At 42.1% G+C, this 26,251-nt stretch overlaps 1 long non-coding RNA gene across 1 annotated transcript in view; it reads left to right on the forward strand.

The window, feature by feature from the left end:
• Positions 1–1,843: 1,843 nt before the first annotated feature.
• Positions 1,844–26,251, forward strand: part of LOC121135406 — a 30,125-nt gene continuing 5,717 nt past the window's right edge. Inside the window, exon 1 of the long non-coding RNA XR_005872543.1 lies at positions 1,844–2,110. This is a non-coding gene — a long non-coding RNA (uncharacterized LOC121135406). The remainder of the gene's footprint in view (positions 2,111–26,251) is intronic.

Consider the following 26,251-nt stretch of genomic DNA (forward strand, 5'->3'; position numbering starts at 1 on the left):
ATTTTTTCTCCACAAAGAAGGAAATTTGTCATTGGCAGACCTATATATTGTATTTCTTTACATTTTTTCTCTCATCTTATTTTCTTTTCCATTCTTTTTCTGTTTGTTTCCTTTTCTTCTAATTTTTTATCTCTTTGTCTAAATCATTTATTTAGCTTTCTTTTAATACAGCCTACTCAAGTGATTGATTTTCCTTTAACTATTGAATTCACTCTTATCCCACAGACTTTAAATGCATATTTGTCATGTAATTATTGGTCAAACAACATATACATCAGGCTGCAGGAAACACACACATCTGGAAAAAGTCACGGAAACAAGAGCGGGTCGGGACGCAGGCTCCTCTGTCCTGCCCCCACTATAATAAGGCTACTTTGAGCAGTCAGGAAGGGTAGATGCCAGGGCCAAGCCCTGGCTCTTTCCATCTTGATTCTGGGAACAGGGAAACAACTTCTGCAGTCCTGTTGTGACTCTTCCAGGTTCCCTCTGGGAAGCACCCGCTTTTCCTTGGACACACCCATGGGATTTAGACCTGAGTCTGGACATCGCCCATGTGGTCCATCACTTGCAGGCGAGTCACACTGTGTTGTTAGTTGTCTGACTAAGGCAGCCATTCTTCGTCCTTCTAATTCCCTTCGTGACTTATTATTTGAGCTACTTTGGAAATGTGTTTTCTAACTTTTCAAAATCCATTTCGCCTCCCAACCTTTTATCGAGGAAATGATTCGATCCATAACGGTTTGGCCTGCAAGGAATTCGGGTTCCCGGAACCCATAAAAATCTCGTGCCATAGTGAGCCTGCGATCTGGGGAGCCTTTGGAGAACCAGGAGGCTGGCCATGAAGCTCATGGACCAGCTAAGCTGTCTGTGAGGGAGCAAAACAACATAGAGGCCTAGTGTCAATAGGCTGTTCTCTAGGCTCCACAGAGGTGTTCACATGCATATAGAACTCCAAACGAATTTGTTCTCAGCTGCATCCTTCATAGTTCTGCTAATAAATTAATTACATATGTGAGCAGGTCAAAAGTACAATTATGTATATTGTCCCAGGTAATTATTTATTAAATTAGATAAGGAAAAAGAAAATGTGTATGCTATTATGATGTATTTTACAATTGCCAAGTAGATAGCTTAGCTGATGTACTATTTTTTTTCTTCATGTAAGTTAAATTTTCTTGGTGTAGGCTTCTCAGATCAGAAGTATATCTGCACCAGAATATTTTCTCTTAGCATCTCATGTAGGATAGGTGTGTTATGGGGGGCTTTTCTAAGATTTTAACTTTTTATATACTATCTTTATTTAAATTTTAATAGTATTATTTTCCTGGAAATTATATTGGTGAGGAACTCTGTCTCCCTTAGGTCTTTGCAATCCCTCTGCTTTCTTATTTCTGTGCTTTTCAATGAAAGTCAGGCATTAATTTTGCTGGAATTCCTTTTTGTGTGATGTATTTTTCTCTGGTTTCCAAGGCTTTGTCTTTGCCTTTGACTTTAACACTTTATTGCTCCATGGTTTATTTGTCTTACTCTTTGTATTTATCTTACTTGGAGTTTCTTAAGCATTTTAGATGTGTGGGTGGATATATTTCTTTAGATTTGGAAAGTTTTGGCTGTGATTTCTTCCAATATAATTTTCTTCTCTGTAATTCCCTTTACAGACACAATGGTATGCCTCACCTTATCCCACATTTTAAAAAATCTCTATTGTTTAATTTTTTTACTACTTTTAATATGGCATGATCTCTTTGAATATATATTAAATATGTATTTTTAAATCAATGTATTTTTTACCTAGTCAACTCATACAGTACAGCATGTATTCTATCCATTTGCCACCCCAGGACTTACTGATCCCAACATCCTATGTATCATTTTTCTGACCCTCAGAAATAACCTGTAAGGAGAAGCAGGATTACAGCAACGAGTGAATAAATGTGGAGAAAATTACTGAAGACATCTGTTGCTTCAGAGAATTTAGGAAGTAAATCAAGCATGTCGGAACGAAATTGGGAAGCCCTCCATCATCAATATGAGGCTATTACACAGAAAATAAAATTATCCGAGCTTGATTAAGGTTCTATGGAATGAAATTTTGTTTTGAAAAGAAAGTGTAAGTATTCTTTGAAACTGGAGTATTTTCCTGGGGAAAATTTGTCTTGTAATACATTGATGATATTTAGTTACTAATTTTTGCCACATATCAAATTTAATTTGCCACTTTGTGCAATATTTAGATACTAGAGCTAACCTTCCAGTTTAATATGCCCCATGTGGAAAGTGGGGTGCATGAGTTAACTCTTCTTGAAGCTATACTCCCATCTCTGAATCCAAATTTGTGACATTTCACTCCTGAAGCCCTACTTAGGGTCAGTCTCTATGCTCCAGTCGGTTTTTACTTGCTAGTTTCCAAATAAGATGATGTAAAGTCCTATGAACAACAGGGAAAGAGATGCTGGACCCTGACAGTGATGAAAACAGTGGGGGAGAGGGGGAGCTATTGCTTTCTGGGGTACAGAGGGGTACCCCCCATATTCTTATCAGTAAAATGTTGGTGAAGGGAGAATCAGCAAATAATTTCTAAGTTCTTTATTGGGGTCAGACTTTGCATCACTACTCTTATTACAACTAATCTCGACAGAGCTGTGAAATGTGTATTATTGGTTCTACCTTAGAGAAAAGAGAAAGGATCATCTCCTTCTCCATGATCTACCATATTAGTTAGCTTTCCATTGCTATGAGAAAACATCTGAGACAACTAGCTCTTAAAATGAAAAAGGTTCATTTTAGCTCACAGTTTTGGAGGTTTTAATACATGATCAAATAGCTCCCTGATTTGGTGTTTGTGATGACTGTATCTCATGGTGGGAACACATTGTAAATTAAAGCTGCTTACTTCCTTTACAGAAAGCAAAAAGAGGAAAGAAAAAGATTCTGGGGCACCACAATCCTGAACAGTATACTGTCGATAACCTGCAGACCTGCTTACCTTGTGAGAGGTTCCATTACCTCCTCTAAGTACCACACAACGTGTTTAACATATGAATTGGGGCTGGGGGATAATCATCCAGTCCATAGCAACCTCCAGTCTTACCTCCTGTATTCAGGCCTTGGTTCCAATACACTTAATTCCTCTGTCCTCTCATCTCATTAACTATTGCTAGCATGTAGAGTATATTTGGTTTCCGTTACTTAGATGAATGGATAATGAGTGGGGTGGATGGTTAAATCCCACCAAACAGTAACAAAGCAGGAAAAATCAGAGTAAATCTGAAATATATTTTGCGTTCATTGTATTCTACTTACCTATGAGACTTTTTTCTGAGGGGTCAAACTGAGGGTTCAGAGTTTTTTAATCATGGTTTACATTCAGTAAAATCTACCCTTTTATTACAGTTCAGTGAGTTTTGAAATATACATATATACAGTCACCTCCCTATAACTACACTCCAAGCATTGAATACGCCTATCCCTTTAAAGTATCAAACCACCATCTTTATAGTTCGCCTCCTGTAGAAGGTCATTATAGAATTATACTGAATACAGACTTTTGTGTCCATTTTCTTTTAGATGCAGTAACATGTTAAGATTCAACCACGTTGTGTGTAACAGTGGTTTGTTCTTTTTTATTGCTGTGTTATAGTATTGGGTTTTCTTTTCTCTATTTTCCTTTTTTCCTTCTAGAGCAGGGCTGGGGAATGACGTCTCAGGGTGTGGCCTCAAACTCACCATATAGCTCCACAATAGCCTCACACTTGCCATATTCTTCTCTTTCTTCCTGAATGCTGAGACTGTAGTTACAGGCACCAGGCTCATCTGTCTTCATTTTCTTGATGGTGTCTTCAAAGATCAGAATTTTAAAATGATGATGAAGTCTAATTTAGCAGTTTTTGTCATTTACCAAGTTTTTTTCTTTATACTGAAAATTTTTTCATGTAATATATTTGATCTTTCTTTTTTTCTCTTCCCCCAGTTCCACCCAGATTATCCACATCTAGCTACCCACCCAACTTTATGTTCTTTATCTCTTTTCAAAATACAAACAAGAAAAAAAACAAGAAACATAAAAAATTCCCCAAACAGAAACAAAACTCAAAGCAAATAAACAAGAGACCCATAAGACAGAAATGCTCAAAGAAAGCAAAGCATAACAAGAAGTCTACAAAATATTTGTTTTGTGCTGGCCGACTTATCCTAGGCATGGGGTCTGCTCTGAAGTAGTTGCCCTGAAGTGGGACTGCACTGGAGAAACTTAATTTTCCCTTTTGCCATTCAGTATGAAAATGGTTTCAAACCCTGGATTTTACTGACCAGGTACTAGCTCTAAGGCATTTCATGCTATGATGTTTCACTGACTGTGGGTCTCATGTTCAGTCCTTCAGGAAGTTGAACTGTGCCGATCACAGGGCTTACACTCAAAATGGCGGTGACTTTCAGGACATTTTTGTTGTTCTACTTTGACTCCAGGCAGTTTAAAATTTCCGTCTGGCCGGGCGTTGGTGGCGCACGCTTTTAATCCCAGCACTCGGGAGGCAGAGGCAGGCGGATCTCTGTGAGTTCGAGACCAGCCTGGACTACCAAGCGAGTTTCAGGACAGCCTCCAAAGCCACAGAGAAAGCCTGTCTCAAAAAACCAAAAAAACAAAAAAACAAAAAACCAAAAAAAAAAAACCCTTCCGTCTGTTCAATGATCATGCTCATCCAAATATTTTAAAATATACTATTGAGATTATAATTGTATCCCCTTTCCCTTTACTCCTTCCAAACCCTTCCATGTATTGTCCCTGCTCCCAACTCTTTCAGATTCATGGCCCTTTTCTTTAATGCTAACACACACACACACACACACACACACACACACACACACACACACACACAGATCACACCTCACACACCACACCACACACATATCGCACCACAAACACACATACACACACACCACAGACACATACACACACACTCCTAAATATACAAATACAATGTTCTCAGTTCATGCAATGTTACTTGTATGTCTTTGTTTTCAAGCCTGATCATTCGATACGTATATGATAACTAATTGGTATGTTTTTCCATGAGATTATTTCTGCTGTTCTTAGAATTCATTAGCTGTTTTTTTGGAGCCCATTCCCTATGCTAGGATATCATACTCAGCCTTGATACAGAGGGGAGAGACTTGGTCATACCTCAACTTGGTATGTCAGATTTTGGACTCGCCAAGGAAGAACATAGCCCCCACTAAGGAATGGATGCGGTGCAGAGGGGGGAAGCAGGGGAGAGAGGAGGAAAGGGAGGAGAAGTCGGGATTGGTATGTAAAATGAAAAATAATATTTTAAAAATTAATTAAAAATAGACTCCAGAAAGATTAGAAATAGAATTCCTTAGTTGCCTGTGGTTCCTTGTCTGTGATTGAGGCTTCCTAGGCTTTCTCTCTTCCATATTAGTGGCTTTATTTGTGTCATCCTTGCTCAGGTCATATTTAGGCAGCCATGTTGGTGAGACTTCATTATCTAAATATTTTTAAATTATATCTTACATGTCATGGTAGTATTCATCAGAGGCAATTTATTGGATAGCTGTTTGTTTGGGATTTTCAATCCTGGATTGAACAATTTGATCCCTTTGAAAGTACTTTGGGCTTGTTTAGATCACAGGGATTATGTTCTGTGATGGAGAGAACTAGGATTACAAAAGAAGAAGGACAAGCATATTGAGATGTAGAGTCAGGCAGTGAGTTCAATTGCCTTAAATATTGTGGTTAACAGATTCAATGTGAAACAACAACTATAGTTCAGAGGCAGAACATAAAAACAATTCTTAGGCCAGCACACTTTGGGAATTTTCTTACTCTTAAATGATGTAAAAGTTAATGGTGTGAGGTGATAATAAGTATGTATTTGATAATTATTCTTAAATGTGCATTTAATCATAACAATGTTAGAGATGTTACAGGGGATGATAGGGAAGAACTGAGAATTCATTGTAATTAAAAAACATATTACAAGGAAAGTAAAATAGTGTTATTAAAAGGTAGCATTTTATTAACATAAAATGTATATTAGAAGTTCTGGGATATCACTAATTTTCAAATGTGCAATTGCTGTTGTAACAGAAGAGTAAAAGTAAAATCATAAAATCTCAAGTAAAATCAAAGAAAGTAGGAAACTAAAAAAGATTAACAAATGAATGCAGTTAATATAAAGTTACATGGGAGATATTATTTAAAGTATATCAATGATTATTTTAAAAGCTAGTGGGACTGGAGATATTAAAAGCTTATACAAGCTTGAGGACCTAAGTTCAGATTCCCAGAACCCATGTAGAGCTATGATGTAGGGCAGGTCTATAGTCCAGGTGCTTCTATGGTGACATGTGAGGTTGAGGGGGAAATAGGAATAGCCTCACAAATTTGTCAGCTAATTACTAGCCTGGAATATGCATATATATGTTAGTGAACAAAAGACCCTGTCTCAAACAAAGTGAAAGACATGGACCAATATTTGAGACTGTCCTTTGACCCTCCCCACATACACACACACAGAGATCAAAAGTGAATTATCAAATATATTTATTAGACAGATTTTTATAGTGAATTAAAGAGCAAAATTCAGCTATATATTATCTACAGGAAAGCCACCATAGTGGTGAATACAGACCACTGATGTTAGGCTAAAAGTAAAGAGAAAATATATCCAGTATATCATGGTAATGTGAGTCTAAAAAAAAGCCAGAGATGCTGTGTTAAAATCTCCAAAAATATGAATTTAGGATTCAAGAAAGCCATCAGGGGTAAAGAGGGACATAATATTGAAATAAGGGGCTAGGTCTCTAAGGTTGAAAAAGAATCCTAAATATGTTTGTGCCACTAGAGCTTCTAAATATGTCCAGCTAAAACTGTGAGGAGAAATTCATGATTATAATTGAAGAACTAAACAGTCTTCTCTCAACAACTGATATACGAAACAGGCAGAAAATCAATAAGGATAGAGTTGGCCTGAGCTGAACTATCAATCAACCTCACAAAATTGCCCTCTATAGGCTATTTCATCTAACAACAAGATAAACATTCTATTCTTGCACACTCACATGGCACACTGACCACATAGACCCCCTTCTACACATGACATGTAATAGTGTTCTTTAAAAATACATATCTTGCAAAATTCTCAGATAAGAACAAAATTAAAGTAGAAATCAATACTCAAATCATCACTCAGCACCAGGAAATGGCAAATGAAAGCAATGGTGAGTGAAACAGAAGACATGAAAGAAGCACAGCCCCACAATTTTAGGAGCACATGAGAAAAATGTGTGTGTGTAGACTGTTTGCTTCACATGACAAAAACTGGAGTGGATAACCTAAGTGACAGAAGAAAAGCAGTGTTTTTATAGCTGGAACTGTAAACAAATGCCTATGTCTCAATCCTGACAAGGACTGCATAAGCTAATGGATAAAACCGAAAGACTGACAAGACCTATTGCTGTAGCAAAGACAGAGCAAAGGAAGTAGCGTTCACTGTGATGGGCATGTGAAATGACATACCTACTTATTAAGATGCTCTGTAGTTTGATAAGCATCATCTAGTGTCTTGTTCCTTAATACCTGTCCAACTGATATGAAGACATATGCTCACACAGAAACTTCTTTACGAATATTTATGGCAGGAGTATTTATAACTGTCCCCAAACTGAGATCATGAGAATTTGTCTTTGATAAATGAATGAACATAAAAACTGAGTAACATTCTTACAATGGAATATTATTCATCAGTAAAAGATAAAAATCTCAATTCCAAAAGGGTCACGTGAGAAGACTTACTTGCCCATTTCCAAGCAAAATGTGCCAATATGAAAATTTCTGTATTATATGATCCAATCCTATGGCCATTTGGAGAACGTGAATTCTCTGTGATTTTTACAAAGACTGGTGGTTTGGGAAGTTCAGCAGAGTAAGGTAGAGTGGTGGATGGATGACACAGAGTTTTGTTGGGTTAGTAGATAAAAAGTGCATATATGGTGGTCCAGAACTGTAGAGTTTTAGAGTACAAGGATGAACCTTTATGTACACAAGCCAATGTGCACTGTGGACCACAGAGTGCGATGCAGATAGTACAGAAGATTACAACTGAACTGCAAGCACAATCAGCAGCATCCCTCTAAAGAGTGTCACTTAGGGTCATGCACTAGAAATCGTGGGCTGAAATAAAACAGGAAATGAGTGGAGCCATAAAGACAAAAGGCAAATAAAATTCCAAGTTTATAAAAGAACCCATATGAGTAGGCATTAACAATGTTGATACCAATACACAAACATCCTGGGATGAAACCATTAAGCCATCAATAGTGGGTAGTGAGAAGCCTCTTTCTCATCTCTCAGCTGAGAGTTCACAGATGAGCAAGGCAAACACGCTAGAGGAAGACGTGTTATATTGAGTTAGTGTTGGCGCATCCAAATGAGCGCAGATTTAGCCTAATCTACATAGGTGGTATATTGCTTTTCTACTGCTGTATTGATCAAACATCATGACCAAGGAAGGATATGTTTGGGCTTATGGTTCCAGAGGGTTCAGAGTCAAACACCCTCATAGCAAGTAAGTCTATCAGCACACAGGCCAGGTAACTGGAGCAGCAAGATGGGAGTTCATGTCTTAAACCACAAGCAGGAAGCATAGAGCAAACTGGGAATGGTGTGTGCCTTTTAAAACCTCAGGGCCAACGTCCGATAAAGCCAGGAAGTAGGAGCACATTCAGGAACAAACAGGACCACATAATTTTAGGACCATGTGAGAAGAATATGCAATTAAACACTACATGCTACCCACGACAAGAGTTGCAATAATATAAGCAACAAAATAGAGCAGTATTTGTTATAAGCCAAATGGTCAAGCAAATATTTATAACTCAGCCCTGTAAAGATTGCATAAATAAATAGAAAATAATATATGACTATTATGTAGAATGTGTCTAGCAGACTTCCCATTCCTTAAGTGGGCTCTACACAGTCACTTTTTGCAAACAGCCCTGTGTAAAAAGCATGGGCAAGAAGTGACTTCACAGTGCAGAAATCTGATGAACACTCCCTCTTAGTGACGTCAGTATCAATGGCAGTATGGTACTTTAAGGGTAGGCACCCTAACACAGTAAACATGGCTTTACTTCTGGTTCTTTCTCTAAAACATCCATGAACCAGGTCCCTACCTCATGACAGATGCTTTATCCACCGAGCCATCTCCTTAGCTGTCCTTATGTCTCCTTCTTTTCAAGGGTTTCCAGTTCATTCTTTTTTCTCCTCTTTCCATCTTCTTCGTCTGTTCATTCACCCATGTATTTATTTGGCATGGTTTTTATATGTGATGCCACTGGCTTTGAACTCCACCCTCCTGTCTCCATCTCCTGAGAGCTAGAATTACTGAGGTGTGTCCCAACACCTAGCATCAAGATTCTGAAAGATTCATTCCATTGGATGTCTAGGTCTAGACAGGCTGGTTATTTTGGGCCATTGTGAGCACATTAACATGGTGATTGTTTGGAAAGCCTGAGCTAAAACACTGTGCGCTGTGGTGAGTCAATGCACCTCTTGCAGTGTGGGTTCCCTCATTTGTAAGGCTAACCAGAAAGAAAGGATTTCTGGACTTCCTCTCTTCCCTTAGAGCTCTACGTTGGTTGAGTGTGTATTCACTGCTATAATACAGTTGCCTTTTCCACCCTGGCTTGTGAGTAAGACTTCAGTGTGAATTAGGGTTTTCCATCCAGGGAAGAGTGTCTCTTTTTTCTTTTTCTTTTTTTGGTTTGGGTAGAGTGAGAGACTTGGATTTTCTTTCTAGAGATGTTTTCTTTTGGGTTTAGTGCTGGCCAGCTGTCTAACCCACCAGGAAGGAAAGAATAGGACTGGTGATAATTGGCCAGTTACAGTGCTATCCCACAGAAATGAGAAGGAGAAGTCAGAATGAATGGCAAGCCTTTACCTTGTCTTCCCAGAAAAGAAGCTGGTGAAATTTAGAAACACGGCTCTGTCTATTCCCCCGGCACTCTACCTGAACCAACAGCTAGCTATTCGTGAAACTTTCCACATTAAACTTGCAGCTCCAGTAAAGTTCATGGCAGCCTCGAAAGCCACAGAAGGAGGTGACAAGACACATTCTTCTGGGTCTGACACAGAGCAGCTAAGAGCAGGAGGGTTGACTGTGGCTTCAGAGGGCGTGGCTGCACAGCTGCGTTTCTACTGCGAGCCAGCCACTCCGCACACGAAGCACCCCTGCTTGGGGGTTCACGTGCTTTGGTCCCAATCCATCTACAAATCCAACAGCATAAATGCTTCACAGAAGGGGAAACTGAGGCCTGAGGCACGATAAATAGCACCCAGTTCAGTTCTGTCTAAGGCACTAATCTGTCTGACCGCCCCCACCTACTTAGTGTGCTCATGTCTGCTAACTCCCGTCCTCACTCTAGAAGGGCCTCAGCAATTCTTTCTGTGACCACATAGAAAATTCAAAGGATTCCCTTTTCCATAATTGTGTTCCTGTGTATACCACATAATGTTCCTATGTTCACACGTTTTCCCCTTTTGCAAGTCTGTGAATGTCTGTGGAATGGGGACCGTACTTCACTAAACTCTGAGTCCTCAGTACCTGGCAAGTGCTAGGTGCCCAGAAAATATTTGTTCAGCAGAAGTCATAGAATTCGGGGGAGTTCCAGCCAGAGGGAAACCCAGATCTCTCGACACATAGCTGGAATAATTTCAGTGGCGCGTTATTACCTTCAGACCTCTAATCCCTTCCAATGTGCAGATTATCTTCTGCATAACAAGCCCTTTGTTTCCTTATCCCAAGCCCTGCACCGAGTTTCTGTGAGAAGAGGGAAGATCTTCATTGCAGTTGTTAATACAAACACTTATACTTGCTGAGCACCTACTGGGTGCCATCTGTAGGCTCGCTACGTGCCAAAGCCCTCTTTTGTGAACTCCCCCCTTGAGCCCTGAAGGTCTACACCATGAGTGGTGCCTTTATCTCTGTTTACTAACAAGAAGGCTGAAGGCGTGAGAGGGTGTGCCAGCTACTGGGCTAAATTCTCTCTGCTGGCACAGAGGCTTGTGTAGCTTAGTTTTAGGTGGGCCCCAGAGATGGACTGCCCCTTGGGGTTCGGATAGATAGAGAGCAAGGAAGCATGGGGAGGTTTTCACTCGGAGTTTTTTATTTTCCTTTTTGGAAAAGTGATGGAGATGGGTTTGTTTTCTCGCACCAGTTTCAGAGGTCCAGAGGCAGGCATGACGTAAGTCACTGCTCCCTTTAACCCCACAGCTGTCTATTCCGTGCTTTGAAACGGGTTTCTCAGTACTTCCAGCATTTCATCGCTACTCTACATACTCTGGTTTCTTACAAGGTCATGTGGAGGGTAAGGCTGAGAACATTCCAAAGGGATTATGCTCGGGCTGCAGCAACCTGAAAAAGCAATTGATAACGGCTTAGCTGCTCACTAAGGCCATGTGGGACAATCACACACAGGGAGCCTTGCAGGGTTCTGAGGCCCACGCCACCTTATAGCCCCCTCCCTGATAGGCTGAATCCTTACTGGAGATTAAGATGTAATGACACAATGTACTGAGACAAGAAACCCTCAGAAACGGTTCTTTGCGGCATTATAGGCTATACGGCATTATGTGCAAACACGGAAGGGGGATTTCAGATGTATTGGTGGATTTCTATTTATACACTTTTTCAAATTTTTATGGATTCACTGAAGGAAGGGCTTTGTGACCTGGAGTCTGTGGGAACTGGAGAAACTGGAAGCTGCCTTTCAATTAGGGAGTAGGAAATTGTGAGGACCACATGGAAGGAAAATGGACAGGGCGAGGGCTCTGAGCTGAACGGCTAAACGTCATTTCAGAGGACTTTGTGAATACCATTCACTCCACAGATGGGTATCAGTGCGTGCGAAATCTCATTTGTAGATACAGATGTGTATCAGTACATGTGAAGTCTCATCTGTGGTACTGGAACTCAGTCATGGCAAAACAAAACAAAATAAAACCCACCACCACAACACACCCAAGGTTTATGGACTCATGAACACATCACTTAGTTACATTCATAGTGTCAGTGTTATTGGTTGATCTAAGTGACAACCAATATGGAGGTGTATTTGGATGCCAAGAGAGACACAGAACACATTTCATAGGATTGTTTTGGAATGTGAGTGGTGAAGAATCGTGAAGTTTAACCATAACATGGGACTAACTCAGCCAGGATCGTTGCTCTCTCAACAGAATACTGTCACTTCCTGAGTAGGTACATACGATAATGGGTAACCTGAAGTGTGTGTATTTACAAGAAATGGCAGAAGGTGGCTGGGAAGAGTAAGTCTAGAGTGGAACAGGACCAGAGTGCAGTGTCCAGGTTGCCCCAAACCTTCCCAAATTGTAGATGTTTCCTTGGCTGCTGGAGAACTAATCTAGACAGTCAGACAAGGGCTTCTGGCAAAGGGTGGTAACTCTGGCAGCCAGCAGGGACCTCAGCCATTAGCAAGATCTTGCCTTCCTTAAAATCCCAAAGGCACAGTTTTAATCACTTAGCATGGGTGATGACCCTCGGGAGCCTTATTTTCCTATACCTCATCTTTATCCCTACGGAGCTAGCTACATGAGTGTAGAAACGGATCTCTCTGATTCAAAGTTTTACATAGGAAAGTTTAATGATAAATGTGTACATTGAAAATATGGAATAAGTAATTCAGAGCTTGGGAGTTCGCTCAATGCGCAAATTGTCTGTTGCATGAACAAGAGGGCCGGAATTCAAATCTCTCTCACCTAAATAAAATTTGGGTGTGGTGGTGTGTATTTGTAACAGCAGTGCTGGGAGATGGAGCCTAGGTGCAGAGATCCTGGGAATTCCCTGGCCAACTAGTCTTGCTGAAAAAGTGATCTCCAGGTTCATTTAGAGATCCTGTCTAAATGGTATAAAAACTAAGGTGGAGAACAATTGAAGAAAGACATCTGGTGTTGATTTCTGACCTCCTCATGTTCATGGGCAGGCATGAGCAACCACACAGGTGCGCACACACACACACACATGCACAACATACATAAAGAGAAAGTAAGCTCAGAGTGTCCTTTATGGCCGGTCCTAATGTATTTGGGATGCAGTTTGTAGTGCGCCATACCTTCTTACATGGCGCATTTAGTGATAGAAGGAGGCAGAGACTCAGTGGGTATAGGATACCCAGGCCAGTGGAAGCAGAGCTGCCATGGAACTGGTTGCCAGTTGCTGCGTCTGTGTCTTCTCCCTACACAGAACAATGCGAGCCTTTCATGGAGCTCATGTACCATGTATTCTTTCCTGCCAGCTGCCTGGGTCCTGCTACTGTCTCAGCCCCCAAATAACACACGAGACACTATACATATATATATACATATATATGTATATATATGTATATATACATGTTAATTGTGAAGCTGTTGGCCATTTGCTAGGGTTTCTTAATGGCTACCTCTGACTTATTAACCCATAATTGCTAATATACATTTTTATACTGTCTTGTCTTACCAAGGATGCAACCTCATGCATCCTCTCTTCCCGGGATCACATGGTGACTCTCTACTCTTGGCCACATTTCCTATAATCCTCCTTGACTCCTGGTCCCACCTATCTTGCTTCCCGATTGGCCAAAAATGATTTATTTATCAACCAATAGAACAACATATACACAGAAGGACTTCCCCCATCAGGCTCATGCTGTGAGGTCTGGTTGGCTCTCGTAAAACTCTAGGCTCAGGGGTGTGTGTGCAGATCCTCTATTTGTGCCTTGCTTTTTCAGGACTGAGTCAAGGGTACCTGCGACTCTGGCTCTGAGACTATCAGTTTCCATTCTCTGGATTCCTAGTAGCTGGATTGTAAACCATGGGACTCTCAATGCCAGTATCCTCCTCCTCACCTAGCTGAGAAGAAGCTGCCTGAGGAACTGGAAGCCAATCCAGAGGCATTGAAACCAAGCGCTGAAGAGCACAGCCCTCCAATGGCAAGATTCCAACCACCCAGAGCCAATGCCTGCCCGAAGCCACTCTTGCCACTCTATGGCAACTTTAAGATGGATTATACTCACTTACACCCTAAAGAGTGCCGAGGACGCTTTTCCATTCACACATTTTGGAAGAAAAGCTCAGAGGCTGTTCATGCCTAATAATTACAATAGCCGTGTGTTCTCCCAGATTTAGTTTCCCAGAAACACATTGTCTGGCCAGGTGTTCTGAGCTTGCCTTTGTGAAATACAGATGTAGTAAACACTTTCACCGCAAAGAGACCCTGCTGTGTTTGTCCCCATGGAATACTAGTGTAATTGAGGGTGGATATAAGAACCACTTTTAGAGGCTCTGTTCTGATTAGGTGGCAAGTAACCTTTCCCAACCTGGGAAATAAACTCTACCCAGTCTACAAGTTTTTATTTGTAGTTGATAGTATCAGTTAATTAGTTTTTTTTATTGCATTGGTTAGCTTGGACTACCATTTAAAAATATCATAACCTGGGAACCTTAAACAATAGTGATTTATTTCTGGATGCTAAAAGTCCGAGAGCAAGGTTACAGGTATAGGTTCTTGGTAAAGACTTTCTTTTTTTGGATTGCAGATGTGTCGCTAGGCCCTAGTGTGGGCTTTCTTTCTGCATCACACAGAGAGCCTTTCTTTTAGCATAATTACTTCCCAGAGACAGAATTCCCAAATATCCTACTAATGGCTACAGCATCAGCATCATTTTGGAGAGATATATACATTCATTTCATAATCATGATGCTGATGAAACACTTCTTTGGAAAGGGGAGCATTTGAAAGTTTGCAATTCACCTAAAAAGACAAAAACTGGGCCTCATTGTATATAAAATATACAGAATACTGACTTTTGATGCATTAATAAGCCTGTGGCCTTTACGCAAGCCTTTGTACTATTGACATTTCTGAGACTGTCCTGGATGGTTCCCTAGAATTGGAGAATTCCTCTTTGGATGCAGCGCAGTTTTATTTGCCTCACAAAATTTCACCTTGCTGTCTATTTTGAATTGTCACTGAACAAGTCAGGTTGTTCAGAAAGATTTTCAAGGGCCTGTGAAAAGCTAGGAAGAAAATGGTCTATAAATGCGGGGTCCACCCCTTGTCCTTTCTGAGCTGTTATCACTTCCAAAAGGGTGAGCATTTGTGTGTGTGTGTGTGTGTGTGTGTGTTTGTGTGTGTCTGTGTGTGATTTCTTTCGGCATGTGCAGTCAACATCATTCTGCTATCACTGGCCTCAAACTGAGAGTGCAGCAGCCCAGAGTGAGCACAATTGCCTCCACTGCAACCCATGGAACTGTCCTCAATTTACATCACAGCTGGGAAAGAGAAAAGTCGTGGGGACACACTTGCTGTGTCATGCCTCATGTGCTCGGAAGTGAGAGCAATGCTAATCCGGGAGAGTGGTGACCCCTGGAGCTAACTTCCATGTGTGTCAAATAAACGTGGGGTCTACAGTACAATGGGGGAATCACCACACTTGATAGGACCACTCGGCTGAGAAGAGGAGGTCAAAGCAGCTCAGCTCACTGGTGGGCACTGGTCACTCAGCTCCTCCTGGTGGGCACTGCTCACTCAGCTCCTGGTGGGCACTGGTCACTCAGCTCCTGGTGGGCATTGGTCACTCAGCTCCTGGTGGGCACTGGTCACTCAGCTCCTGGTGGGCACTGCTCACTCAGCTCCTCCTGGTGGGCACTGCTCACTCAGCTCCTGGTGGGCACTGGTCACTCAGCTCCTCCTGGTGGGCACTGCTCACTCAGCTCCTGGTGGGCACTGGTTACTCAGCTCCTGGTGGGCACTGCTCACTCAGCTCCTGGTGGGCACTGCTCACTCAGCTCCTGGCAGTGTTGGGGTGACCTTTCCCACTGGGTCCACATGGCTTTCATGTTTCTCCTCACATGGTATACAAACACAGATGACATTTACAAATTTCCATATGCCAGAGAAATACATTTAATGTCTTTTTCATTGTTTGTTGTTTGCTACCATGGTGAAACAGTTTTCTTGAAACTAAATGTCATACCCTCTAAAAAATTTAGCAACCTCCCTTACTTCTTCAGCCTGTATTTGTATTACTTCCTTGCTTATTTGTTTGTGTGTGCATGTGCACATGTGTGCATTTATGTGTATGTGCTGTGGTGCACATCTGGAGGTAAGAACCTGGGTAACTAGCTGGTTTACTTCATTCACCAAGTGTGACCCAGGACTTGAACTCAGGTCATCATGTTTGGTGGAAAGGGCTTTTACCTGCTAAGCCATCTAGCCAGGCCTTCACATTTGTTTAGCAAATGTGGTATGACTGCTTTTTTGATACAGGAGCCTCATCCAGGCATTGTTGCATTGAGCATACTCTGAATCACCTGCATTAGATACAGCTAGGCCATTGCTAAATACATATAGTACATTGTTGCAGTGTTTGCAAGCCATAGCAGCAAGTTCCTTACCTATGATGTGGAGCTAATTCCCTCCTTGAAAAAAAAAGGGGGAAATATAAGTGTGTTTATTCAGTGCCTACTGAGTTCAAGGAATGGCGCAAGGCACTTTGAAGCCCTTGTCTTCCTGGATCCTCGCCACCCCGTAGCCCATTATTCCCCATTATACAGAAGCAAAAACAAATGTCTCAGAAAAACCAAGGACATCCCCAAACACCTCATGTCTAGGATTTGAGTTCAAGTTCATATGATTGTGAGTCTCAAAGGCATTGACAAAGTTATCAATGAGTTACCAGAAAAGTTAGATATGGGACATGGATATATTTATTTTAGACTCGCATATCAGAATTAGTAATTTGAAGTGAAATTATTTTCATTTAGAAATAATACCCTTGTTTTGCAAATGGGCCTCTATCACTGATCTTAACTGCAGCACCATAAGATGGTAAGCTCCTAGGATGTCACCATGGTAATGCTGCCTGTCACATTTAGGATTCAACTTCTTATACAGAAAGGAAACAAAGACAGACTGCCCTTAGTGTTGTAGAAATCACCCTGGATGCTCAGAAGAGCTTGCTCAGTGAGAGATGATGGCAGAGTTAAAGATGTGCTGACCACCATGTTGAAAGTTCCTAATCAAGACATTCAACCTCCCAGTTTGAAAGCCTGTAGTCTATGCCGCGCTCACCCCTGGTGACTCACTCTCTGAGTTCCTCTTCCCAGAATTCTCCTAGTCTGGTAGCCCCGCCTATACCTCCTGCCTGGCTACATCCTTCCTGTTCATTGACTGAAATGGATTTATTCATCAACCAATAAGAGAAACACATATTTACAGCATACAGAAAGGCATCCCCCATTAGGAGTGGGCTCTCTAGTTTCATTTGTGCAAGGAATAACCTGAATTTCAGAGAAGGCATACAAAAGACACATATTCTCCAAGGCAGAGATTCTATCAGCTCCCATTGTTTCATGGTATCATAAATTTGCTCCTGGGAAGGGTGGTCCCTTTTGCACCTAGTTGAGGAAATACTGACATCAGAAGTTATGTCTTAGACATCAAGTGTAAATTATCTCTAACATGCATTCTGTTCTGACTTTTTCTGGGCTTTTCTATAGATTAGAATCAGCTCCTGGGCCAAACATCAGAACCACTGGTTTAAAATCTACAGGAAGAGTCTGAGGAATGGAAAAATAACTTCTAAACTAGCCAGGCTCAACAACATGAAATCACCAGCATGTGACCATTTTGATATATAAAAATAGCAACCTTGCATATTAATGCTTATCTCCAAAGCCTAAGTGCTTATTGCCAATAAACAAATTGGGGTGAAACTATTTTAAATATTTTGATATGTTTTTCAAACCAAGTAACCAAAGTATTTCAGCATTGTAAATGAGCAAGTATGTTAAACAATCTGGTCTTGACTCTTGTCCAGATGAGTTATAATCATCCATCCATCCATCCATCCATCCATCCATTCATCTGTCCATCCATCCATCCAGATATATATTCTGAAGGCTCACTGTGTGTGAAACAATAGGTTAGCCTAAAGGGTCAATAGGCTTAATTATGCTCTATAGAGAATCCCTAATCAAGGAATTTATGGACTCAAGAGATTAAGCCAGGGTTAGATAATGTACCAAAGGGTCTAGCATCTAGAGATGAGGGTGCTCTATGTGACAGGAGATGTATTATCAGAAATCTCTCAATTCTCCAAACAAGAGATGACCACTTTTGATGTTCTTGTGTACAGATTTTCTTTCTTAGAATTCTATTGCCAAGGAAGGCAGGCTATAAAAGAGAAGTTTCCAGCACACAGTTCAGAAGATTACATATATAATGGATGCTTGGGTTGTTTAACGGTCTCTTCCCTCTATTGTATCCTCATTTTTGGGGGGAAATTGTGAGTAATTTAATAGTGCTAGTCATCACTTTATACTTATCTGGAAGTGGTTAAGAGCAATTTCATGCTAATGCAAGGCTCTAAAACACAAAGGGGTCATCTGGAGGAAACCACACAGGCACTTGAAGAGTTAAAAGAGGGTGAGATGTAAATCCCACTCTTTCTGTAATTTATGAGTGTTTTTAAAACAATGAAGAAGGGAAAACTTGCCCAACATTAGAGTTCAGGGCATGGATGAGTTTTCAAACTCAGCCAGAACTCCCCACCCACCTCTCTCCCCTTACAAGAGTGCTTCGGTCTTTCTCAGTTGAAGGTTTTCAACATGATGAAAATCCATCCCACTGGATGGACAGGTAACGCAACCTCTTCACACAACAGCCTTCTTTCTTTGGGGCATTAGAGTGGAGCCATTCAGGTGCATGAAGTATGCATAAACGAGTGGGTAGGATTTCAAGTTTCAGCCATTGGTGGACTGTAATCCCTCCAGGTAGGTATTTAGTTAAGTCATCGAGGAAGGCAGCATGTTCGAGCAGACACCATTTACAATCCGGGCCATTGAGGATCAGAAGTATGAAATGAGTTTTAGGGTGAAGAGTAATGGCATAAATGGCAAGTGGGCTGCAGGCTGACCCAGCAACACCTTCTGATAACAAGAAGGCTATTTTTCAAAAATTCTCTCAGAAGAACAAGTGGCTCCTATTACAGGTATCAGGTGCTGGATTTGAATCACAGTCCCCAACTGAACCTGCTATTGCAATGGCATTTGGTAGCCTGTTTGCCAATCAGGGCAGGTATCCACCCTGCAGACATGGCCACCTGGGAAGGAGTCTCACAAAAGCTTGGTGTGTGGGATCTGAGTTGACTTGCACTGAGCCTACCTTGTAAACAATGACCAGGATCTGATACCTGCCAGAAACATAGGGTGTGTTTAGAACTCTCTCTTTTCTCTTGGTTCTGTATAAAACAATAGCTTTATATAATACCCTGCCAGGCAGAGAACATTGTAGGTACATCAAGATACCCTGTGGACTAGGGACCTGATTCTCATGGAGTTTAGAAGCTTGTGAGAGAAACAAAAGGCTGGAATCCCAGAGTGGGTGTCTCTCAAGAAGCTGGTAAAAAAGATATGGGTGTTTTGGTCCTTCGGTGGTCTTGGGGCTCTGAAGATTTAAGGTTCAGGACATCTGGAAAGTCTCATGAATGCCATGAGATTGAGTTTTTACTTTATAAGATTATGAGGGCATGAAAAGAAGAGAGAGGAAGTGCTGGTGTGATAGGGCAGTCTGGAGCTGAACTTTCTAGAGTGATGAATGTTTCTGGAGAGTGGAGGGAGATAGAAGGATTAGCAGGGGCCAGTTTGTGTCTTCACATGGAAGGTTCCATTCTGTTCCTAACACTGGGGGTGGAAGGATCAGTTGCTCATCTAACAGATATCACCTATTGTTAGGTCTCAAACCTGGGACTGATGACTGAGATGTCCATTAACGTATCAAAGCAGACTCTGGCCACCTGGTTTTCCCAGAATCCCTTAGTTCATAAGTGTTACAGGGTCCTCCTAGCTAGAGTTCCTATCCTGAACTCTTCAGCCCAGGTGCTGGACTGCCCCTTCCTCCTATTCTCTGGCTCCCATATAGCTCAACCATCTTGACTATGCTAGTCTCCGGGCTAGTCTTTTGGTCCAGACCACCTCTTTTGGTCAGTGGCCCCTCTCTCGCTGTCCTCTCCCTCTTTTTACATGGTCAGATACAATAGTTTGGCCAGGTTCAGTCTGGATCCTTCCAGATGCCTCTAGCTGTGCTGTCCCTTTTGCTTACAATAAACCCTCTTCTTCACCATACCTAGGAGCATATCATATCCTCCTTTTATTTCTTTTTTTTTTAATTCGCCTAAGTTGAAAGAATCAGAGTCTTGGAATACAGATGTGAACCAAACCAGCTTCTTGTCCAGAGGAATTGGCAGATACCAAGAAAAGCATAGAGAAAGGCTCACTTCCTGTGGCGCAGGCTTAAAGAATATACAAGATAAAGAGCTACTGGGACCATTACAGGCCAGGCTGTGTGAGATTTTGACAAGAACTCAGGTAGGAACATGGGAATAGATTAAAGGAAAATTCCTAGGAGTGGTCATTTTGGTAAAAAGATGGATGTTGGTTTGGAAGAAGTCGGGAAGGGGTGTTGTCAAGCTTGGGAGAGAAAAGGTAAGCAGGGCAGTTACTGAAACTGCTAAGATAACCACCAAGAACAAAGTCAGAGGGTCCTGAGAGCAAAGGCAGAAGGACTTAGGAAGGAGAGGAACATAGGGAAATGTGCCAAACACGGGAACCAAGGAGAGAGAGGTCAGGAGAGGGGTGATCAGTGGAGAGTAATGGATGACACGGAGCATTCATTAGTGGCAGCTGCTGTAGCCCTGTGCCTTCCTAGGCTGGGACGCGGTGATGGTGGTGAAGCTTTCATTCTCACGAGTTTCTCTACCGCACTGAAGAGAGCAGGCTGGGCTGCACAGGACCACTGGTGATCTACAGATGCACTTCGTTATTCCTACCTCCCACGTACCTGTGCTGGCTTTGACATCCTTTCTCTTTGGTGCCCCAGTCTCCTCTGAGAAAATCTCACACAGCCTCCTCATCCTGCTCCATTCTGCTTGTGCTTGTTGTGTGAATTCATTCCACCATTAACTTTGGGGTGCTGGCCCTAGGGCACAGCTTCTTGTTTGAGGACTTGATCTCATAAAAGGAGAGAGACAGATGTCATGCTCTCTCTTGGGTTGTACAGACCAGGTCAGGCAGCATGAAGTAGCATGTGCTTGGTCCCCAGCTCCCTCGGCCCCAGCTTTGTGAGTCCATTTTCCCCATAGCATCTCCTAATAAATTGATAAATATAAATATATGTATCTTTATGATTCTCACATCATGTGCTTCCCATCCCATTCTGCTCCTACCCACTCTGTCCCTACCCAACCCCACATTATCCTATCTTCCCATCTCCAACCCCCATCCAGTTCCTGGCTTCCACCGTAACCCTGCCATAGCTGTCTCTCTCACTGAGCTTCTCTAACGTATGCTCTACAAACACTGTGTCTCCCTATGTAATGAACGATGTGCACAGCTTTGGTCATGCAGTATCTCTCTTTACTGCCCCATCCCCTCTTTCTTTTCAATGTAGAATGTGGCAGTTAAAAAGTTCCCAGTGTTTGGAATCCAAGACTGAATAGATTCTCGTGTCACTTTATAGGGGGGGAAATGGAATTCTCTTCCACTCTCTGGAAGCTACAAAACCAAGTCTGTAGACATAAACTGCCAATAGATCAACCAGAGAAAAGGGGACACAAATTCATTATATGAAGGGCAGGTCAAGGCAGGTGACATTGAGAATGAAAATGGAGTGAGCACACTTTATCCTGGCTTGGGCCCCCTCTTTGTGGTTGCAATTTAGGCAGTTGGCCATGACAAAGTTTCCCAGGTTCTGAGTGTGGGCTTAATTCTAGCCTTTCCCCCCATGAGTTAATCTTCCCTGGCGAGAAAGAAGTGGTTGAAGATAAAACATACTTCCAGAAGGATTCCCCTTCTCAGGTAGTGAGCTTCCGAGGGACCCGTCCCTTCTCTACTGCAGTCAGAGGGGCTGGGGTGGAGGCAGGAAGGAGGATGTGCCCTGGTTTTAGAACCCTGGGTGAGTCAACACATTCATACAACTGCTCGGTACCGGTGACCCAGTTCTGATTAACAAGGTAGCTTTGTTGGCTTTCTCACCAGGAAAAGTGGAGACAAGGATATTGTTTAGGGTAAATGAGAAAAATCTTGTGCGATGTCCAATGCATTGCCTGGGCTGTCATAGGTGCTCATTCAGTAAAACAGATCCCTCTGGTTTCTTCTACTATTAGACTCAATGACCAGCAGCTTCTTCTCTTTCCTGCCCTAGTAAACACTAAAGTTTTCAGTACAGGGTCCTCTCTGCCTCTAGCATGTGCTGTCATGTGTATAGTGTCTGTTAATTCATTATTTATTCAATGAATAGGAAATGTGGTTGGGAACATAAAGGCATACCCAACAGAGAGCAGGCTGTGATTTTTACATCATATGTGACTAGGACGGATTTGAGATTAAAGACTATCTTTTGTCTAGAATAGACGTTGGGCTGGATTCTCTTCATTTTCCCAAAGTACCTGCTTTTATATATAATAAAGTGGAGATCAGAAGGTAGCTCAACTGATAAAATTCATAAGGATCTGAGTTCAGTCCTTGGAACCCATGCATGAAAACCATGGGCCTAGTGGTCCATGCTTACAGTTTCAGTGCTGGAGAGGCATAGAGAGACCCCTGGGGCTCACCAGCCAGTCAGCCTAGCCTGCTTGGTTGAAGGAGATTGGCACTGGGGCAGTGAGATGATGGCTCAGCAGGTAAAGGCACTTGCCGCCAAATCTGAGGACCAGGAATTTATCCCTGGGAACCTCATGGTCAAAGGAGAAAAGCAACTCCTGAAGTCATCCTCTGCCTTCCATATGTGCTTGAGAGCACGCAAAGAAAAATAATCACATGCAAACATATGAATAAAAGAATAAACATGAAAAAGAGTAACAAAAGAAAAGACGTAGATAGTAACTAAGAAAAGCCAGCTGAAGTTGTCCTCTGGTTGTCATAGACATGCACACACATGCAAACATACTAATCCAATAGGCACATACACATTTGCGTGCGCGCGCACGCGTGCGTTTGTGTGTGTGTGAATTGCCTCAAGAAGAGAAGAGTAAGATAATATGCAGGGACACATATGCCATTCCTTTAGGAGCTGTCAAATCGGCATCTGAAAGATGGTATGTTTTCCACAGTGACAAAAGCAACACATTTGAGTCTCCTATGGTGTATTAAACCCCACCAGCAAAGCAAATGCCTCATGACAGATGATTGATAGCTATTTCCCCTGACAGCCTCTGGCACAGAAATCTCCCCTCACACCAGTCTCCAGGGGTAGCTAGAGGAGCAGTTGAATGAGCTTGCTTGCTCCCTCTGACACCACGCTGTGCAGGCCTAAGCATGCCCACACCATAAACACATAACATTCAATTGACCTTTAGCTTATCTATAAACGCCGAATGAGCCGCGTGGACCCCGATCCACCAAGGAACCATTTCAGGAGAATTTATTTCCTTTACTATCCATAAAAATAAATTGCTGTTCACAAAGGGGAGACAAAAACATATACTCTCTTCCCTTAATAAGATTATTATGAAGGAACGGCCTTTCTGGGCAATCATTATTTGGAAACATGCTTTCAAGGTTTTTTTTTTTCTACTGGGATAAAAACTGGTGGGAGCTCCAGATGGAAGGGTGTCCGTTCCCTTTGTGCTGCTTCAGTGATGGGGTAAAATGGTTCTAATGCAAATGATCCTTCTCCTTTGCACTGGCCTTCACTGTTTTCTCTGTGCATTATCCCAACTCTGATGAGAAGTGTAGAAACAGCTTCAGACAGAAAGGAACATTGCATCTAGGCATCCACACACTCGTGCAGAGACACACTGTGTGGGGCATCCGCACACTCGTACAGAGACACACTGTGTGGCCCCCGTGCACTGTTGGCAATAGAGTGAAGTTCCACAGCAGTCCTTAAGAGACAAGGAAGATTCCCCCAGCTCCGGGATGTGTCACTGGCTTTCATTTTCACACTTGGGACACGTGACTCAGCTACTGTCTGGTCAGAGAATGGTGGTCCCAGAATGAGATGAACCCCAGTAGTCCTCTCATTCCTGGGGTTCCTGTTTTGAGAATTCCAATGGATACCTGAAGTCTTAGATAGTACTAAACCTGTGTTTACAGTGTTTCTCAACATATACATGCCTATGGTTAGTCTATAAACCAGGCACAATAAGGAATTCACAGCAATATCTAATGATAGGATTATATGGCTACATAGAGAGCCTGGAAAAAATACATTTCAACTGAGTGAAATATTGAATATTTTGGAAATGGTTATATTACCAAAAGAGATTCACAGACTCAGTGTAATCCCCATGACAGTTTCAATGACAATCTTCATTGAAATAAAAAAAGAATAAAAATAAAATAAAATAGGGGCTAGAGAAAAAAAGATTATATGACTATACTGAGATTTCAATCATTTAGAGCTTACAGATTTTTTTCTTTCTGTATTTTTCCAGTTAGTATACTTGGATCGTGGCTGCACAAGACAATACAGCGAAAGAAGGAGTTCTGTATGCTGCGCTCAGTGCCTGCTATGAGAACTCTTTGCAACCTTCATAGTGGATTGCTGTCCTTTTAAAGATGTAGAAATTAGGGCTTAGACATGTGAGCCCCTGGGCCGAGATCCCATGCTGAGATTGAGTAGAGATGGGAGGGCTGCTTCTCTTCAGGGTGTGGGAGAACAGCTCTCCCTTGTGAGGGGCACTGTGGTAATGGAGGCAGTGACCAATGAGACAGAGGGCTGTCCACGTACAGCAGAAGGGTACCTATGGCAAGAAGAGTTCCCAATCCCTTGGGTGAATCAGGATCATCCTGTCAGTGAGAACTTGAAAACAATATCCTTTGTCATGGATGGGCTGTTCCTGTCATGTCAGCTGAGAACAAATAGGGACTAAATTAAATTTAGGGCCAAGTTTTCAAAAATGATGTATCTTTCACTTTACCTAAATTTTGTGTGTGTGTGTGTGTCTGTGTTAAGTGCATGTATGCATGTGTGACCATGCACATATGGAGGTCAGAGGTCAATACTGAGCACCTTCCTCTGCTGCTCCTCAGCTTGTCTTTTGAGACAGGCTTTCCCCCTGAGCTTGGGTCTTCTCAATTGGGTAAACCATGACACCAAAAGTCATGAGGCTCCTTCTGTCTCCTGGTTCTGGAGTGGTGGATGTGTGCCACTACACCCAGACTTTTTTGGGGGGGGCTCACCATCCTAGCCCTGATCCTCATTATTTCACAGTGAACATTTTGTCCCCCTGAGCTAACCTTCCAGCCCCGACTCTGCTCTTTTCCGAAATGTTAAGAGCTAATCATGACTTTGAATTAATTTGCTAGATTTTGACTACATAAAATGTATTTTTAAAAATCTATCTTTTGGCACACTTTCTTTTATAATGTTTGGTGTGTGTGCGTGTGTGTGTGTGTGTGTGTGTGTGTGTGTGTGTGTGTGTGTGTGCGTGTGTGCAGATGCTGGTGAAGACCCCAAAATGACATCAGATACCCTAGAACTGGAGTTACAGGCTGCTGTGAGCTAACCCATGTAGGTGCTAGGAACTAGATATGTGTGTCTTCTGCAAGAACAACAGGTATTCTTAACCACTAAGCCGATTCTCCAGTCCCCCATATTGTTTTGTAATTGAGTTGACTTTTCCTAATTATTCAAGGTATCATCTCCGGGTGTTTTAAAGGTATATTTACTTTTATTTTGTATGTGCCAGTGTTCTGCCTTGCCTGTGTGTGAGTGCACTGTATTTGTGGCCAAGAGGAGCAGAAGAGGCAATCAGAACCCCTGGAACTAGAATCACAGATGGTTGTAAGCTGCCAGGTGAGCACTGTTCACCTAACGCAGCTCCTTTGCAAGAGCAGCATGTGCTCTTAACCACAGAGTCCCCTCTCCTCTTTTCTTTCCTGGTGTTTTGGAAGCATCCCTTTATGTGTAGTTATGAATCATCTTCCCCCCCATGGTGTGTACTTACGTGGTTTACTCTCTTTGACTGTATTATTGTCAGTGAAATGCTTGTTTGGGGGGTACTGATGTCTTAGTCAAGACTGCATTTGATAGCCCTTTTGCAATCTCAGCACTTGGCAGGTAGAGGCTGGAGAATCAGGACTTCAAGACCATCCTCGGCTACTTAGCAAACTTGAGAACAACTTGGGTTGTATGAGACCCTGATTCAAAGCTAACAAACAAGAGCCATTTGT

This window comes from Mesocricetus auratus, unplaced genomic scaffold (genome assembly GCF_017639785.1).
Source record: "Mesocricetus auratus isolate SY011 unplaced genomic scaffold, BCM_Maur_2.0 Super-Scaffold_4256, whole genome shotgun sequence".
NCBI classification, from domain to species: Eukaryota; Metazoa; Chordata; class Mammalia; order Rodentia; family Cricetidae; genus Mesocricetus; species Mesocricetus auratus.